The 18,334-nt window shown below is 30.4% G+C and overlaps 1 long non-coding RNA gene across 1 annotated transcript in view; it reads left to right on the forward strand.

Annotated features, from left to right (window-relative positions):
• The window catches only part of LOC111632134, a 35,457-nt gene that overhangs the window by 4,018 nt on the left and 13,105 nt on the right, over window positions 1-18,334 (forward strand). Inside the window, exons 2-4 of the long non-coding RNA XR_002757817.1 lie at window positions 505-562; window positions 1,709-1,855; window positions 7,153-7,835. This is a non-coding gene — a long non-coding RNA (uncharacterized LOC111632134). The remainder of the gene's footprint in view (window positions 1-504; window positions 563-1,708; window positions 1,856-7,152; window positions 7,836-18,334) is intronic.

The raw sequence follows: 18,334 nt of genomic DNA on the forward strand, positions 1-18,334 counted from the left end.
GTTTTTCAGAATAACACTTAATAAGTTGTAATAAATTAACGTCGTAATCATTTAGAAAATTCTTAGAAGTGCTTTAAGTGCTAAGCATTCATTTATATAAATCCCTAGACGAAAGAATTATTTTACACAAGGGTAAAGCTATCTGTACTTTGGGAGATTAATCTACCGAAAGGAAAATAAATTTATGAAAAATGGTAGCAAAGGATTTGATATTCTTTTGAAAAATAGCTTTCTGATAAGTAGCAAGAGAATGAAAGCTACCGGGATGGGGAATAAGTGTTGTTATAAAAATCTGAAGTGTGCCTTGTCAGTGTTTACGATAAGAACGATGTGTGGAAGAGCTGATGATAAAATAGTTTCGAAAATTTTCTAACAATACAACGAAGAAGCTCTTGTAGAATATTACACTTTTAAGAAGATTAATGAATTGCATTTATTAAAAAGCCAATCGAATTTACATTCGTTCATTAATTTTAAAATAACTTAGAAAATTTCTGTTTACAGACTTATCTGCAAAGATAGAACGAATCTTCAAAGACGTTGCCACAAGACGTTTAATGAGGTAAAGTACTAAAAATACAGCATAAATATTTGGTGTTAATTTTATTTAAGAATTTAAATCGAATTTATAATAAATTTCCGTTGCAGGAAAGAGAAAAGAAAAAAAAAATTCCGAAAATTTCCGTTTTGGGAAAAATACTCATCGATTTTTATTTAGACTTTTTCTGTAAATGCTGTAGTAGAGATAAAACTCTTGCATTAAATGTTTCCCCGAGGAAATTTAAAGCAAAAACTTCGAAATTCGATAAAATAATGTTTTGATTCAATGTACTTTTTTCTTTCTTTTTTTTTTTTTCTTCTAAATGTTGCCCCGATTTTATGTACAATTTATAATTCGATGTTTATCCTGTTTCTATTAGGCTATATTACGAAGAAACAAAAACGTTAAGCTTATCCTTTCTACTTTTTACTTGCATATAGAGATACTTTTATTATTTGTTTCGATTAAAGCAATTAAATAATTCGAAAGGAAAGATTGGATAATTCTGATTTTTGCCATTTAGGCACACAAATCAATTAAAATCGATCAGAAAAATATACACAAAAAAAAAAAACTTTGAAAAACTTGAAATAAAATCCAGCAATGAGTTGCGTAACTTTCCCGACAAATTGTGTGTGACGCCATCTGTTAAAAAACGTTTTATATTATTAATTATTGTTATAAAATGACAATAAGCTTAATTTCGAGGGTGTTTTTATCCCGAATTTCTTAGCATTTCACAACGTTTTAAGGTCTCCCGAGTCCAAAAATGTACCCTCCAAAAATCGAGTTACTTTTCTGGCTGTTATATATAAAATGACCCCTTTTGGAAGGGTCATTTTATATATAACAGCCAGGAAAGTAAGAAAAAAGTTAGGAACAAAGTAATATTTTGTAAGTTGAAAAATATATTACATAATAATAATATTATAATAAATATAAAATTATTAACTGTGTATAAAATAACTCTATCAACAAACATAAAACATGGTTATTGAATGTAGATGCAGGACGTAAAATAAACTTCTTATAGGATTTCGTATAAAAACTTTGATGATTGATATATGTTTACCGCTCTAAAAGTTGATATTTTATGATAAAAATAGTTTTAAAAAAATTTTTTGAACTTTAAAATTGCTTATATTTTAAATTCGTATCTAATTTCAGATCGTTATATTTAAAAATACGAAGTAAAAACTTTAATATTACGCATTTTTTTTGGATAAAATTAAAGATGAAAATTTGTAAAATAAAAAAATATATTGAAGAAAGAAAGGTTGTAACTAACTTGAAAGTTACAGACAAAGAAGGAAAGTGAGTAGAAAATTTTTATTCTTTGTATGCAAACACCTGCTTCTTTATCATTTCCAAAGAGAACAATAGGGATTAACTGACCATGATATTTTTAAATATGAATGATTCTATGTAACAATTTCTACACCATTTAGTTATTTAGTAAACGTGGTTTGTGCGTGCGTTAATCTATCAAACAGAATTTAATTACGTTGTTTTATTTGTTTATTTTATTTTATTTTTTCATTAATTTAACGTAACAGACTTATAAACTATCACAAATCTTTCCGTTAATCATCTGCGAAAGATGACCTTCTTACTATTTAATTAATTATTACAGTACAATTTACTTAGAAAATTGATTTCTCTTCATCTTTCGTTTCCAATAAAATGTAAATTAACCTTTCAGAAATAATTCCGATTATGTTTCGGTTCAAGGATAAATCTCGGAAGTTTTCGTTGATTTTTAATAGCATCAATTATTCTTCGGGGATTAATTTTCATAAGCTGACAAAGAAAATTTAATTAATTTTTACGAATTTATCTTTAAAAGTAAAACTCGGCATTTGATAAAAATTCCCGACGGAAAACGAACTGTTTCTTTGAAGAATTACTTCTCTCGAATTCAATTTGTATGTAGCAATTGGCGAAAAAGTGTTGCTGCACTGGAAACGTGTTTGATTGAATTGAATAGCTAAATCAACAATTTGTTACTATACTAGGAAATATATTTATTGCGGTAACGTTTCGTACACTAATTTGCTATGCAAGTTGCATCAATAGAATAATTACAAAGTTACTAATGTACAGTGAAGTGTTGTCAAGTAGATTTAATCTACTCCGTTTGGAATAAGCCTTGATAATTTAAATACTAAGAGGAAGAAAAGGAACGTTCTTTCTATAAAATTAATTTGTATACACATTAAAAAGAAAAGTCGAATGTACATTACTGTCACAACGTCACAATGCAGGGATGCAATTTTTAATCGTCTTTTAAGTTGAAAAAATCACGCGACTTCCGGTCTAGATCGTAATTTCATACACCTATGTATTTCCGGTAGGCTTTAGGAGTGATTCGGAGGACCCCACAGTATTTTTCTAGGGTGTCGAAGAATATTCTTTCCAAGTTTGGTGTTGATACGTTGAACGGTATAGAATGCTTAACCTAATATAACATAACATATATATATATATATATATATATATGATTAATATTCTATCCAAAGGAAAATACATTAAAGAAATTATATTGAGAATTCTATCGAGTTTCTTTTTAAAGATGAGAACAATATATATATTGCATAAAATAAAATTTACCTACACAATGTATTGTATGTTAATAGAGAATATATTCAATTACATTGAGTGTTGTTCCTTTCCTGATACGGCTCCAGGAAAGAAGAGATTCTACAACTAATCTCAACTGCGAAATAGTGGTATGACTTTCGAACAGGAAATTGGAATCACTTCTGGAGATTTTTCGATTTTCAGAAAGAATGGTTCAATCCTTTATTCGATTATGATCGTTATAGGCTCGCAGCGAATCTTTAAAATAATGCAAAATAGACATATATAGCTACACATCAATTTAAAGAATAAATATAATATAATAGAATTTTTGTTGTTGTTTATAATAAGTTTTTAATGAGGATTTACTTCAAGTGTCACTTTTATATAACTTTTTCAATGTAAATGTTATTTAAATCGTTTTTTCGATTCATGGTAACTATTAATCAAAATATAGTAAGAGGATCATACAAATGGAACTGGAAATATGGAAAATAGAAAGTGTCATAGAGTGAAAACCTTTGAATTCGTGGGAGAATGAAGGTCAAAATTAGAATTTTAATAGGATTTTATACCTTTAATATTTCGGGATGAACTCGATTTCATCCATCAATCTTTAATAATCAATAGCAGATGATGGAAGAAATCGAATCCATTGGATAATGTTGATAATCGTCTTAAATTGTGTAAGCATTTTTGACATTATTAATTAATATTTCTGAATATCTAAATCTATTACTTTGATCGGTCAAAATAGTCATCAATTTTAATTTTTACATTTTTGGACTTGGGGACCTTCAAACGTCCAGAAATGCATAAAAGGAGGTTTCTGTATGTATGTTTGGGTGTGGGGAGCACGATTTTGTTCATCCACTTTGAAGCATAATAACTCCTGTGCCTTTTGTCGAAAATTTCTGAGATTTTGCAAAGATGTTTATGTATGAGGGACATTGGTGCTATTAAATTTTGGTGTTTAAAGATCGAGGGAGATTAGAGATAGAGGAAGGACATGTGTCGTATCTCGAGTGGCGTCATACCTAATGAAGATTTTACTCGTTCTTGGCATTTATAATTTTTTATAACTCGTCTCTACCCTCAAAATTAAGCTTTTTTTGCTATTTTATATTAATTAATAATATAAAAAGTCTTTAATAAAATATTATAACAGATGGCGCCATGCATAATTTTAACTTTCTGGCTGGGAAAGTTATGTAACTCGTTGCTTTCTGTTTTTTCTTTTCTTTCGTTTTAGTGTATTAATTTACGACGAAACTTAATCATTTCTTTACCTTTTAAACATACAATTTAAAGTTTTAAAGATGTTAAATGAAAACTTAATGGGCGATTATCCAAAACTATAATAGCGTAAACTAAATATAAAACTCTACTTAACCTATTTATCTAATATGACGAATATAATAATAGTACACTACATCGATATTTTGATACAAGAGACAGATGATAAATAACGTATCCATTGTATTGTACGTCTAAGTTACGTGCTTCACTGGATACTGACATCATAATTTGTCCATTAGAATCAACTTCACATAGAGAAGTATTTTACTGTATAATAAGTATATGCTGTATTATACAAGGCATATCCGGGAAAATAGCTTTTTTATTCAAATAACTTGTTTTTTTATTTTTATTTTTTTGCTGTAATTTATTTAGTTTAAATACTTGGAATTTTTAAATGATTGATTTATTAGTAAATATCCTTGTTTTATATAGGAAATGTATAATACTCTTTTTATTATTGTGATTATTTCCTTATGGAAATGATATTTACTGTCAATCATTATTTAAATTTTAATAAAAGAGAATTTTGGTGTTTAAAGATCGACGGGGTGGGAGATAGAGGAAGGTCCTCTATCTTCCACCCCTCGATCTTTAAACACCAAAATTTAATAGTATCAATACCTCTTATACATAAATCCCCCTGAAAACTTTTTTAAAATTTTCGACAAAAGACAAAGGAGTAGTTATTAAGCTTCAAATTGGGTGAACAAAATCGTGCCCCCCTCACAAACACACACACTAACACCCATACATATAGAAAAAAAACCGCTAATATTTTTCCTTTTCTCGACGTTTCGAGGTCCTCCGAGTCCAAAAATCTTGGGGGGAGGGTCATTTTTTGATCGATCGTCATACTTTCCTTCTGTTATAACCTATATAACAGCTGGGATGGTAATATTCTAATGTAATTTAATGATTACTATTCGCGTGATGTTATAGGAAAAAAATCTTGAAAAATGTTTACTTATAAAATATTTTTATTGATATTTGAATACGTGTTTATATATTAAATATTTAGTGTGGTGTTTAGAGAATAATTTATCTTTTTTAGAATCTAAGACATTAAAAATGCCAAGAATGCTAATTGTAAAAAAAAAAAAATTTGAATCATATTCACTGCCATTAACGTTTTTTTTTTTTTTTTTAAGTGGAAAAAAATCCTTCGAGAATTTTAAGAGAAATTTTATGAATATTTTAACATATAAATGTTGTTTCGAAATATTCTACAATAAATATATGGTCTTTCCTTGTAGCTTTCTACAAAATATTATATTTTATTATTATTTTTTTAAAGGAAAAACTTGAAAACATTATCGCAAATCTCTACGTAAAGTTAGAATAACTCAATTTAAATTTATTATCAGGATTTCTTCACTAACTTGCAGTTTTAAAAGAAAAAAAGAAGGAACATTAACTTTCGTTTTCATTAAAATCATTTTCGTATTTAAAAATTGCAATGATAGATTAGCTTATGATTTGAAATAAATCCCTTACTAATAATAATTTACAGCGTAAGATTTCTCTTTCTAAATTATGAAGCATTATAATTAAAATTTAGAATTCGAAATAGTTAATGTCGTAAAAATATTTTTGATCGAGAAATATTTAAACACATTAATTCGGTTGCAAGAGAGAGATAATTGGCATTCACATCGTGCAGATGTTAATCTGACTGAATCCTTAATAAAGCTACACATTAAAATACACAGTACAACAGTGCAGTACACAATATACTACACAACTATAAAGATATGCATCAACAAATGCACAAATGAACACACAACACAATAAAATACTGATACATAGAACACAGAACAATATAAATATATACAACATCATATATTGACTCACACATAAACAAGCGTACGAACGACAATATTTAATACACATTAATATACATTCAAATATACAACACAACACAAAACACAGATTACATAGATTAACGTAATCCACACGTGAATAGCACGTGTAGACCTATCTGTGACAATGTATATACAATAATACATACAACATAGAAGACACACACTAAACATTTATTAATCGATTTTATTATTTTATACACATTATATATATTATTGTAACTGTGGACGTCTCTGTAGTGTTATAGCCACATAGAGACTAGTTTAAAATTTCAATAGCTGAGTGCAACAATAGGTAACCCGTTAGAAAAGCAGAGGTTGGGTCAAGTTAGTTACACAGGATATCACATTATGCAGGAAACGGGTGATTTAAAATACATTTATTAAATTTATAAAACTCATTCAGCAATAAATAATGCTTTATTTTTATTATTATTTTTTTTTCTGGAATTACTAATACTTAACTGTCTGCTTTTTAAAATAAATTCGTTATGAATTCTTTGTATTTTAAATCCGATATTTACTGTAATAAATATTATCGTGGGGATTAAAGATAAATTCTGAATTAATTCACTACATTTGGGATTAAACTGTTCCCAAAGGGATGTCTCATTGGTGCGGGTTAATGCTCCTTTTAATAGAGAAATGCATAATTAGATGAAAATTTAATTACTTTTATGAATTAAAAAAAATTCACGTGTTTATAAATTTATTAAATATATTTTACTTAAAATTTAATTAATTACATATAAATGTATTCATTAATAATATTTAGATATCGATTCACTTAAACTAAACATTAATTTTATTTATAATTAGTTTTAAGTTTAATATATTGATTACGTTCTTAAGGAGTGTTGTTTTATACAGAAATTCATTGTTTCGAGACAAAAGTCGAATAAATTTAACGTTTTAAAGTAGAAAGCGAAGAAAAGAAAATATTGTAAGATGCGAGAAACAATGTTTTGAAGATGAACAACCAGCGTGAAAAATATAATTGATAATTTTAATCACGATAACAATGAATGAAATCAATTATCAGCTTCGAGTGGAGCTGTCGCATGCGTCATAATGACGTCATACCACGCAAGTGCTTCAGCCTCGTTTCGTCACAGTACAGTAGTGTATAGCAGGCAGACGACGCCGAGCGCCGTTATATCACATGTCGTGAGTAAAACCTAGGAATGTTTAGATTTACGAGACGTACGAGTCTGAGGTTTCTTCTATTGACTGCCATTGTTATAGCCGGTACTTTAGTTGTCTTCTACCACACACTGGTCAGTGGACAACGAAAGAATGGCTTGCAACACGAGGAATGGTCTGACGATCACGATGTTCTCCCTTCGGGACAGGGAGGAGGTTTCTGGCCTTGGATATCGGACCAGAATGATGCTGTCTGCTCTTCTGTCATACTCTCGCCCGATGTAGATATTAAAACTGTCGATATTTATCAGAAATTAAGTTTCAAACCCAATTATAGAAGCTACTGGAATTTGAAATTTGAGAGAAATTATCAACTAAGAAAGGAGCAATGGGACAAAATGCCTCTCAGAGTAAGTTTTTTTTTTCCTCTTTCACGTGTTTATTGAGAACACATAACGATTATTTAAAAATACCTAGTTTTAATCTAAATTTATCAGTTCTAAATAAAGGAGTCTTGCGGTTTATCTAATCAATGACAATTTAAATAATGCTTTATCAACGAAAATTTCTAAGAAGTTTTCTGTGAGAAAGTCGCAAGATTTGAAACACACACAGACATTCGGGGGCCTCGCAGCAGCTGTTTCCCTCTCCCTTCGACGAAAAGTCGAGGTCTTCCTGACTTTTTTGATGTAGTGTTTTTTTACATTAGCGCGCCGTTACACTAGCGAATTTATTATCCGTCATGTATACATAATGACAATTTCGAATCATACACTTATGCATATTATGTAGGAGGATGTTATAGTTTGTTTTTATGTATCATTAGAATGGCAAGGCTGTTTTGCTAATCCTGGGCGTCGCTGCATCGTTAAACTGGACCAAGGACACGCTGGCTTCTATGTACTGCTGCAGCAAACGGTGACAAGATAAAATATAACGATAACACTCGTTGGAGAGTTAATCTCGATTTTAACTCAAAACATTTAATCTTATTTCGAAAATATTATTTAAAGTAGAAGAGAGTAGCGCTTAAAGCGTTAATCGATATCGTGTCGTGAGAGTGAAAAGGATCACGCATAATTGAGGTTGGACACTTGGCCAGTTGACCTTTGGTATAATAATTCCCGGTTATATTATAATAGCTTTAATTTATTAAACAATTATTCATGTCTCCATAAACGAATCGAGCGCATAGTTTAAAAACTATTTAATTAATTTCCTTTAGATACACGGGTGGTAATTTATCGAAGTTTTAACGCGATAAAATCGCAGATTTATATGTATATATATATACAACCGAAACGTGTGTTAGGTAGGCCGCGGCCTGCTTGTTAATTAAACTTAAATACGTTTTAATAAATCTGCGTGTAACGAAGAGAAAAAAAAAATGGAAATAAGTAGTCTTATGCAATCGATTTCCGTTGCCGCTCTTCACCGTTTCTGTCGCTTANATACAACCGAAACGTGTGTTAGGTAGGCCGCGGCCTGCTTGTTAATTAAACTTAAATACGTTTTAATAAATCTGCGTGTAACGAAGAGAAAAAAAAATGGAAATAAGTAGTCTTATGCAATCGATTTCCGTTGCTGCTCTTCACCGTTTCTGTCGCTTATCACTCGTGTTTTTGTCAAATGTCGGTGGTCATTTTTACTTTACTACCTCCCCTACATACGGGTAGACGTATTAACATATTATGTAATTCCCTCCGTTAGTCTCTGTGGACAATATATGTAACACATACATACACCACTATATGCACATATCGATTTATCTATCCATACATTAGATTGATAGTAAAATATAAATTTATTAAATGGTATTTGAATGAAGAATCCTACTTATTTGTCTTACGTAAAACAGGGCTTAGTGAGGGGATGGTCGAGTAAAAACTTCCTCAAATTATAATCATAAAAGTGATTGATGTGTAGCCTTACAACACTCGACCGCGGGACCGTGCATTGTCTGTCTTTTTGTATTCATGAAATACTATTTTCTATATAGTCTACTTATGGAAAAAAAACCTCCAAAAATGAAATAATTAAACAGAAATTTATTGATGTTTTATTTGTCTCCAAGCTTTGTCCCACCTGGAAAATTCTCTGTCTACGGGGTTACAAAACTGGTGTCCAAAAGCATTGACTATTAAACACTAGCAAACAGATATCTGCGTCAAAATGATATCGAGCCAAATTGACAGACTTGTATAAATAATAATATACACTAATACGGTAATAAATATCATCATTGTGTAATGTGCAATAGTATCGCATATTATGTATTAACTCCCCGAAGTACGCCACAGCTCCCATTTAATGTAATAATTTTTTAATATATAATTTTTGGTAAATCAAAACGCGTGTTGGAACCTTGAATTAGAAGGCGGATGCTTTTGTTCATTCGTTTTCAAGAGGATTTCTTTCAGGAGGATTTTTTTTAAGCCTCCGATCTGGTCATTATCCATAATGTTGCCATTGTGAATAATGGTCATAGCATTGGTTGCTATAGGAAATCACATATCATTGCACCCTTGTAGGCCGTAGGGGTAATCGCTAAGGAAAGATATTACATAAAATGCAAGTTTTAGTTTTGATTTTGAATTAAAAATCAAAATAAAATCCAGCAATTAATTGCGTGTGGCGCCATCCGTTACGAGATTTTATTTCAAAACTTTTTATATTATTAATTATCGTTAAAACGTTAAATAGCTTAATTTTTTAGGGCAGAGACGAGTTTTATAAAAATTGTAAATGCTAATAACGAGTAAAATCTTTATTAACTCCAACTCCATTGGAGGTACGACATATGACCCCCTGCTGTATTTTCCCACCCTTCTACCTTTAACCACCAAAATTTAATAGCAAAAATCCCCCTAAAACACAAACCTTCCAGCAAAATTTTATAAATTTTTGACAAAAGACACAGGAGTTATTATGCTTCAAAGTGGGTGAACAAAATCGTGCCTCCCCCCCCGCACGCGTTATCACACACAAATACAGAAATCCCCTTTTTTGCATTTCTGGACGTTTGAAGGTTCCCCCGAGTGCAAAAATGTGAAGTTATTGGAGAGGGATTCATTTCTTGACCCACCTCTATTGATTTTTTAGTTGATAAGTTTTGTTTTTAAACAGAAAAAAAAAACTTAAAAATTTATTCGAAGATAAATATGAAAAGTATTGGAAATTCGATATTTATCTTGGAGAAAAGAAAAATTGAGCAAAATATTGAATATTCGACACGTCATAAACATTATATTTTAATATTAATTAATAAAAAATTCAAGATGAATAAATTCATATATAATTGGTCAACGATTTAATTAAAATATACAAACTTCTATTTTCAGAAAATAATGATAATTATTATAACGCGTGGCATATTTTGAATTATAATATTGTTAATTATCATTGTAAAATATTTATATAACAGTAATAAAAATAAAGTGTATTTTATGCAAATTAATTTTAGAAATTATTTTTAATTATACAGTCGACCCCCCTATAACGTACGTTCCTATAACGACAATTCCTATAACGTAGCGAAAAAATTGTAGCAACTTTCGTATAACGTACCTCCTATAACGTCGTTTCGCGACAAGATTGATAGAGTCTGGACCAATAGTGGATGAGCAGCCGAACTACTTTCCTCCGACCCTGCGCCACGCTACGGAGCGGCTAAATTGAGTTTGCTATCGTCTGTTTAGTATTATATATAAATTATATATAAATTAGGTACTGTACATATAATTATATATTAATTATATATAAATTAGGTACTGTATATATAATTATATATTAACTTAATTTATTGTAACTTTATTATAATTATATATATGCTTTCTGCCGCCTGGCAACACGCTACGGAGATTTTAGGCTAGTAAGTTGAGTTTATTATCGTCTGTACAGTATGTAAATTAGGTACCGTAAGTCTAATACAGCACTAATTTTATACATTTCTTGTGAAAGAAACACTTCTTATTCAACGGCCATAAAAATTATTTATATTAATGATGTCTCCAAAGGTCAAGTTATTTTTCTGCGAAAAATTCGTTATCAGAAATCGCGGCCGCCGTTTCGTGTGCTGTTCCGCGACGAAAACAAGCTTTGAGCAACGGCGTAGTCGAATGGTGCACACTCGGTAAGTAATCCTATAATTTTTTGTTTATAGCATAGTTTATACAGATTATTCCCAAAAAATTATACGTGTTTTGGAAATGTTGAGTGGAATTAGTCTAGAATCGGTTAATTTTATAGAAGAAAACCTTTCAAACAGCCTTAGTCCGTAAAGTTCCCACCTATCGGGCTGCGATTGGCTCGCGTATTTAATCATTCCTACAACGTAATTTTCGGTTAGCGTGGAACGTATCTAAGCGTTATAGGGGGGTCTACTGTATATTATAGAACATTAATTGTTTTTTTTTTTTTATATACGAAAATTCAATTTGATACAGATTATTATTGATTATATTTTATTTTCGTTATTAATCGTTAATATCATTAATAATTTTTTTAATTATAGAAACAGTATAACGTGCGTAAACCGGAATCGCGCGGTACCAAATATATTTTCCGGTTTGGCAGGTTTCCGTTTTAAACAGGTTTTTAGCTTAGAAAATCGCTCCATTCCGAGGAATTTTTTCCGTTTAGGCAAGTTTCCGCTTTGAACGGGTTTTTTTTAGCATAGAAAATTGCTCTATTCGGAGGAATTTTTTCGGTTTGGCAGGTTTCCGTTTTAAACAGGTTTTTTAGCATAGAAAATCGCTCTATTCTGAAGAATTGTTTACGTTTAGGCAGGTTTCCGCATTGAACGAGTTTTTTTAGCATAGAAAATCGCTCTATTCGGAGGAATTTTTCCGGTTTGGCAAATTTCCGTTTTAAACAGGTTTTTTTAGCATAGAAAATCGCTCTATTCCGAAGAATTTTTCACATTTAGGCAGGTTTCCGCTTTGAACAGGTTTTACTGTATATGATTTATTTCATTACTCAGGCCACTAGTAATAAATTTTATATAATTTTTTTCAATTATAAATAAGATTTTTCGTATTTTGAAAAGCGAAAAAGAAATTTATTTAACTTTTTTTTTAAAAATCAAAAATGACGAAAAATTACCTTATTATTATTATTATTATTGAATGATCAATAATTGACATTGGCAACAAATAGAATTTTTCATATGTTAATGTTTAGTTCACGCACTATATATTTAAATAAAGGTGCACGCATTATATTTATGTAAGGGTCCTCTCATTATATACTTATATAAGGCTCCTTGTATTATAAACACTTATAAAGGACATCGCACGATCCCGTTTGTCTAAGGACTCGTAATCTAAGGCTCTCAAGATTTATGATTGATGATATTAATTTATAATACTTAAAATAAATGATTCCCCTCCTGAAACGTGATCGAAGAAGGAAAAAAAAAATGAGAATTTTAAAAAATTTTTTAATTACGGAAAATTAAATTTTCCTTTTTTTTTCCTTAATAAATAAGAAATTAATGATTATATATTACAGCGTATATTATATATAATAAAATTTTTTTTTACTATTAGAAAAAGTCAAAATTTAATAATATTTATGGATATTTTTTTAAAAATTTTCTTTCGTAACCGTGTATTAAACTGGTTTAAATTTAAAAGAAAAAAATAAAAATAAAATTAAATTAACTGAATTTTTAATATTGTTCTGCGTTAAAATGAAATATTAAATTTAAGCAATATTTTTCTTTTAATTTAATATTTCTTAAATTAAAAAAAAAAATTAAATTTGTAAATTAATTAAATTTCTATCGTTGTGGTAATACATTTATATTAAAGTATATTTAATTCGTTTTTGTTTAAACACTAGCTGCGTATGCTTGGCATTCTCCGGGTTTGTTTTAAACGATGGGGTCGAGAGAGGGTGATAAAAACAATGGTTTTAAAATAACTAAAATTTATATTTATTAATTCATATAATAAAACTTCAAAAATTACTCTGGCTGAAGTTAAGAGGGGTGGATAAGGGTGTAACCCATCCCCAGATCATTTTTTTCCTAAGGTATCGAAGAATATTCATGCCGAATTTGAACGGTATAGAACCCTTCCTAATATACATACAGTACATATCTTGACTCTTATATATAAAGAGTTACGTTATACACTCGAAAAGTATTTAAATTTAAAAATTTGCTTAATTAATATATTTAAAATGAAATAGTTTATACATTCTTTTAACGAGGAACTATAAAAACATATTCAAGAGTTTTCTTCAGTGTATTCTCCTGAATAATTTATTCCGGCGTGCGAACAATTGATTAGTTGTTAGTGTAGAAATTCTTTAAATGTTTTTGGGTATGTTTAAAGTACTCCTGTCGTGAAATTTTATTCTCGAATGATACCATCAGGACTCCCAAAAGTGGACAATAAACAGAAGGCTATAGCGATTAGAAATGGTCTGTTTCTCGACGATAGTGATTATTCCGAGAAAACTTGTAAAATTACACCGAATCTAAACGCGAAAAAGAGTTTAGTGCGGTATTTCGAGACTTTTTATAGCTCGCCACCCCCTTTTTTTACCATACCGGATGACAGACTGACGTACAGGAATATAATTTCACACTCTCGGGGACTATTACTTCAGTAATAATACATCACGCAGTAATTTTGTTCAATATTTTGCGAATTTTTAATAGTTCGTAACCTCTTTCGGTATACAGTACTGTATTAAAAGACGGCGTAACGTTATATTCAGGAGCCGCGGTCTACCAGTCGAGTAACGGTAGTGTGCGGTATATGCATTTAAAGTTTAGTGCGGTGTTTCTCGACTGCGTGTTAGCGTAACGGAAGACAGCGTGACGTTATACGAGAATAGAATTCGTTACGCTCAAGGCCGCGGACAACTGGTTGAGTGTATCGTACTTTCTGACGTATAAGACGAACTTGTTCCTCTCGAAAAATACTGTATGAAAGTCGGGTGCACCTTATACTCTAGCAAATATATACAGTAAAACCCGTCCAAAGCGGAAATACCTGCATAAACGGACGGAGCGATTTTCTATGTTAAAAAAAAAAACCTATTCAGAACGTAAACCTACCAAACCAGAAAAAAAAAAATGTTCGGTACCGTGCGATTCCGGCTTACACAGGTTTTAATTCATAATACATTTTTACTTAGGAAATTCAGTTGTTTCAATGTTCCCGTTGTCTGTACCCTATTTAAATATTCTTTGTTTTTGTATTTAAATACTGTACATTTTACAGGCCAATTGTACAGTAAAACCTGCTTAAACCGGAATCGCACGGTACCGAATATTTTTCCCGTTTAGGCAGGTTTCCGTCTTATTCGGGTTCCGTTTTGGACAGGTTTTCTACAATTAAAAAAAGAACTATGTTAATTAATTGATGGATTTAATGTTAATTCAATTGATTCAGAATAATTATTTAAATTAATTTAGTTTTGTTCAATAAAACTAAAATGAAATTTGAAAAAAATTCTAATAAAAAATCAGTTACTAAAGATTTAAACTTTTTCTCATAGGAATTATGAATATTGATTACTCTAAAAGGAATATAATTATTAAATTTTTTTTATATTATTAAAATGTTTATCCTGGAAAGAATATTGAATAATAAAAAAGTAATTTTTAAATATATAATTACGATAAAAGAATATTTAGAACAATTTATTAAATAATATTTATCGATATTTAAATAAATAAATATTCGACTCGAATTTAAAGTAAATTAAAAATTAAATATTTTATTTATTAAATCCAAATGCCATTTGAAAGTTGTAAAGGATTGATGGAGTACTGTACAGTACATGGACGATCTGTTAGGTGATTGCCCCGGGAGGGCTTTCTATGAGAAGGATTATCCTCTAAGGGAGGACTTTCTGTAGAAAGGATCATCAGCTTACACGAATAATTGATGTTTGTCGCAATTATTACACAATGAATTATGAAAAACGTTCAAGCAACTTTTTATTTGCTGTATTAGTGTGCAATACAGATTTATTTATGTGTAGTATAAGTAATTTTATATATATACACTATTTACTAGATAGATGTATAGTCAAGTTCTGTAAGTAACAATATAAACACTGAACTTTAGCCTATAACTTGAAGAGATTTCTAACAGTTTGAAACTAAATACAAACTGTCATGGGGGGGGGCAAACAGGACACTTGCCTCGTGGATCGAATAAAAAATTCTACAAATTATTCCAGTGATTGAGATATGTGACCTTACACCCCGTCTTTTTGTATTGATGCAATATTTATAATCTGCTTGTGAAAACCCCCCTCCAAAATTAAATAATTTAAATATAAGTTTATTGATTTAATTATTTGTCTCCATGCTTTTCCCCCTGGAAAATTTTCTGCCCATGAAAACAGGAAAAATATATAACGTATACATTTTAATATTACTTAAACGTGACAGTAAACGTTTTAAAGAATTAATTATTTGTGAAAATTACATTTGTACCCGGTCAACCGCATAAAATTATTTTATTATTGCTATTATTTATTCTACTTTAATTTAATTTTTGTAGAAAATTTCATTAAACATTCTCTCTCTCGCATACACAGAGAATTTTGCTTTCGTATCTTGCATCGAATCATATAATTCTAACTTGATTTACATGTATTTTGTACAGGTCGTTGGTAGTTAATGGAGACGGGGCAAACAAAAATGTACTCACCATCAATTTTTAGTACATTTAGCTGTAAATGCCAATTTTTCACGTTACACGAGTCGCGAAAATTGTTTTGTCTCAACTCTATCGATTAACAAGAGGGATTGTTCAACGGATCACGCGCTTGCCACTTCCAAAACGTAAATTTTGGCACCAAAGAAAATGCTGGAGTGGCATAAATTAAAGATTTTTTTTACTTTCCCTACTGTTATATGTAACAGAAGGGAAGTATAACGATCGACCACCCCAAGATTTTTACATTTTTTTTTGGACTCAGGGGACCTTGAAACGTCGAGAAATGCAAAAGAGTTGGAGGGTAATTTCTTTGTTAGTGTGCTTATGGTGGGGGGCACGATTGTGTTCATCCTCTTTGAAGCTTAATAACTCCCGTGCTTTTTATCAAAAATTTCTGAAATTTTGCAGGGAGATTTGTTTATTAGGGGGTTCGATACTATTAAATTTTGGTGATTAAAGGTCGAGGGAGTGAGGAGATAATCGTTATTAGCATTTACAATTGTTTATAAACCCATCCACCAAATATCGCCGGGAAAGTTAAGCAACTCGTTGCCGGATTTTTGTAATAATATCCCTCAATTTTAGCTAGAATCAACTTTTTTTTAATCGGTAATTTATCATTTAAGAGTGTATTAATTAACGTTTTCCCCGTTTAAAGTTTGTTACGTTTTCATCGTTATGATCAATAAAGGATAATTTATTGTCGTATTAATCAATGAACGAGATAATAAAAGCTAATATTTGTTTAAGAAATTAACCTTTATCTATATTATTTCGGTAATTTAAGAAAGAATGGCCGTTGACAACATTGATTTTGCACTCTGTTCGATTGTAGCGACCGTAATAATTACTACCTACCACTATAATGAGATGACCCGTTCGTACGAAGTCTTACAAATGATATCCAATTTCCTCTTCCCGAGAATCTTTCGGGTTTCTCTATTAATTGCCAAGCATATTTTGATTTGAAAAATTTAATTTCCGTCATTTCCTCGAAGGAATTATTATAAAATGGCAGAAAGTTTAATTTTGAGGGTAGAGACGAGTTTTATAAAAACATCGTGAATTCTAATAACGAATAAAATCTTCATTTATTCGAGATAAGACACCTGACCCCCCTCCTCTATCTTCCCACGCCCTCGACCTTTAACCTCCAAAATTTAATCCAAATGTCAACGGGTCGTGTGCCATATCTGGAGTAGGGTCGTTGTTAGCATTTATAATTTTTTAAAAACCCATCCCTACCCTCAAAATTAACCTTTTTCCCTCCATTTTACAATAACTAAAAATATATTTAAAAAAAAAAGTTTTAAATTTTGCCGGGAATGTTATGCAACTCCATAATTTTATTATTTTAAAGATGTAAAATGTATCGAAAGTCTGAAATAAGGTAAATAACCCTGGCTGAAAAATATATATTTGGAAACAATTGGGGGAAAAAAATCTGTAAATTCGATAATAATTTTGCTAAGTCTGCCAGATTTTCTCGTGTGTGTGTGCAGCTTGTTTTCTTGCACAAGAATGAAGAATTTTACTCGTTTTATTCGGATGCCACAAGTTAAAACACATGAATAACTTTGAAAGTTAATTGAAACAAATTAACTTATCTTTATTTCTTTTTTCTCCCCTTCTTCTTCTTTTTCTTCTGTTTTTTTGCTGAACAGTACAGAATTAAAAGTGCACGAAAGCAGAAACCTTAAAACTTTCTTCCCTTTCATTAATGCTATCATTTGTGTCAAACACGTATCGATTTGTCGAGGAATCATAATTTCCCTTCCCCGTATCTACGATATATCTTTCAACATTTCTCCCCCCCCCTTGAATAACGTGCAAACTCTTATGATAAGAGCTAAAGGGTAGATAGTATAAGGTATAAGTGACTCAATTTACGAAATTTTAATTTAAGCCGATAGCGATTCGTGTGACGTATAAAATATTATCGTTTTAAATGCAAAAAATTCGGGGGTAATTTCTGTACGTACGGATGTTAGGGGGGTACGATTTTGTTCGCCCTGTTTGAAGCTTAATAACTCCTGTGATTTTTGTCGAAAATTTCTGAAATTTTTTAGGGGGGTTTGTTTGTTAGGTGGATTCACGCTATTCAATTTTGGTTATTAAAGGTCGAAGGGGTAGGGAGATAATGGGGGTCATGCTTACCTCCAGTAGGATCGGAGTTAATGACGATTTTACTCGTTATTAGCATTTACAATTGTTTATAA

This window comes from Centruroides sculpturatus, unplaced genomic scaffold (assembly GCF_000671375.1).
Source record: "Centruroides sculpturatus isolate CEXI.00-Female unplaced genomic scaffold, Cexi_2.0 scaffold711, whole genome shotgun sequence".
In the NCBI taxonomy this organism is placed as follows: Eukaryota; Metazoa; Arthropoda; class Arachnida; order Scorpiones; family Buthidae; genus Centruroides; species Centruroides sculpturatus.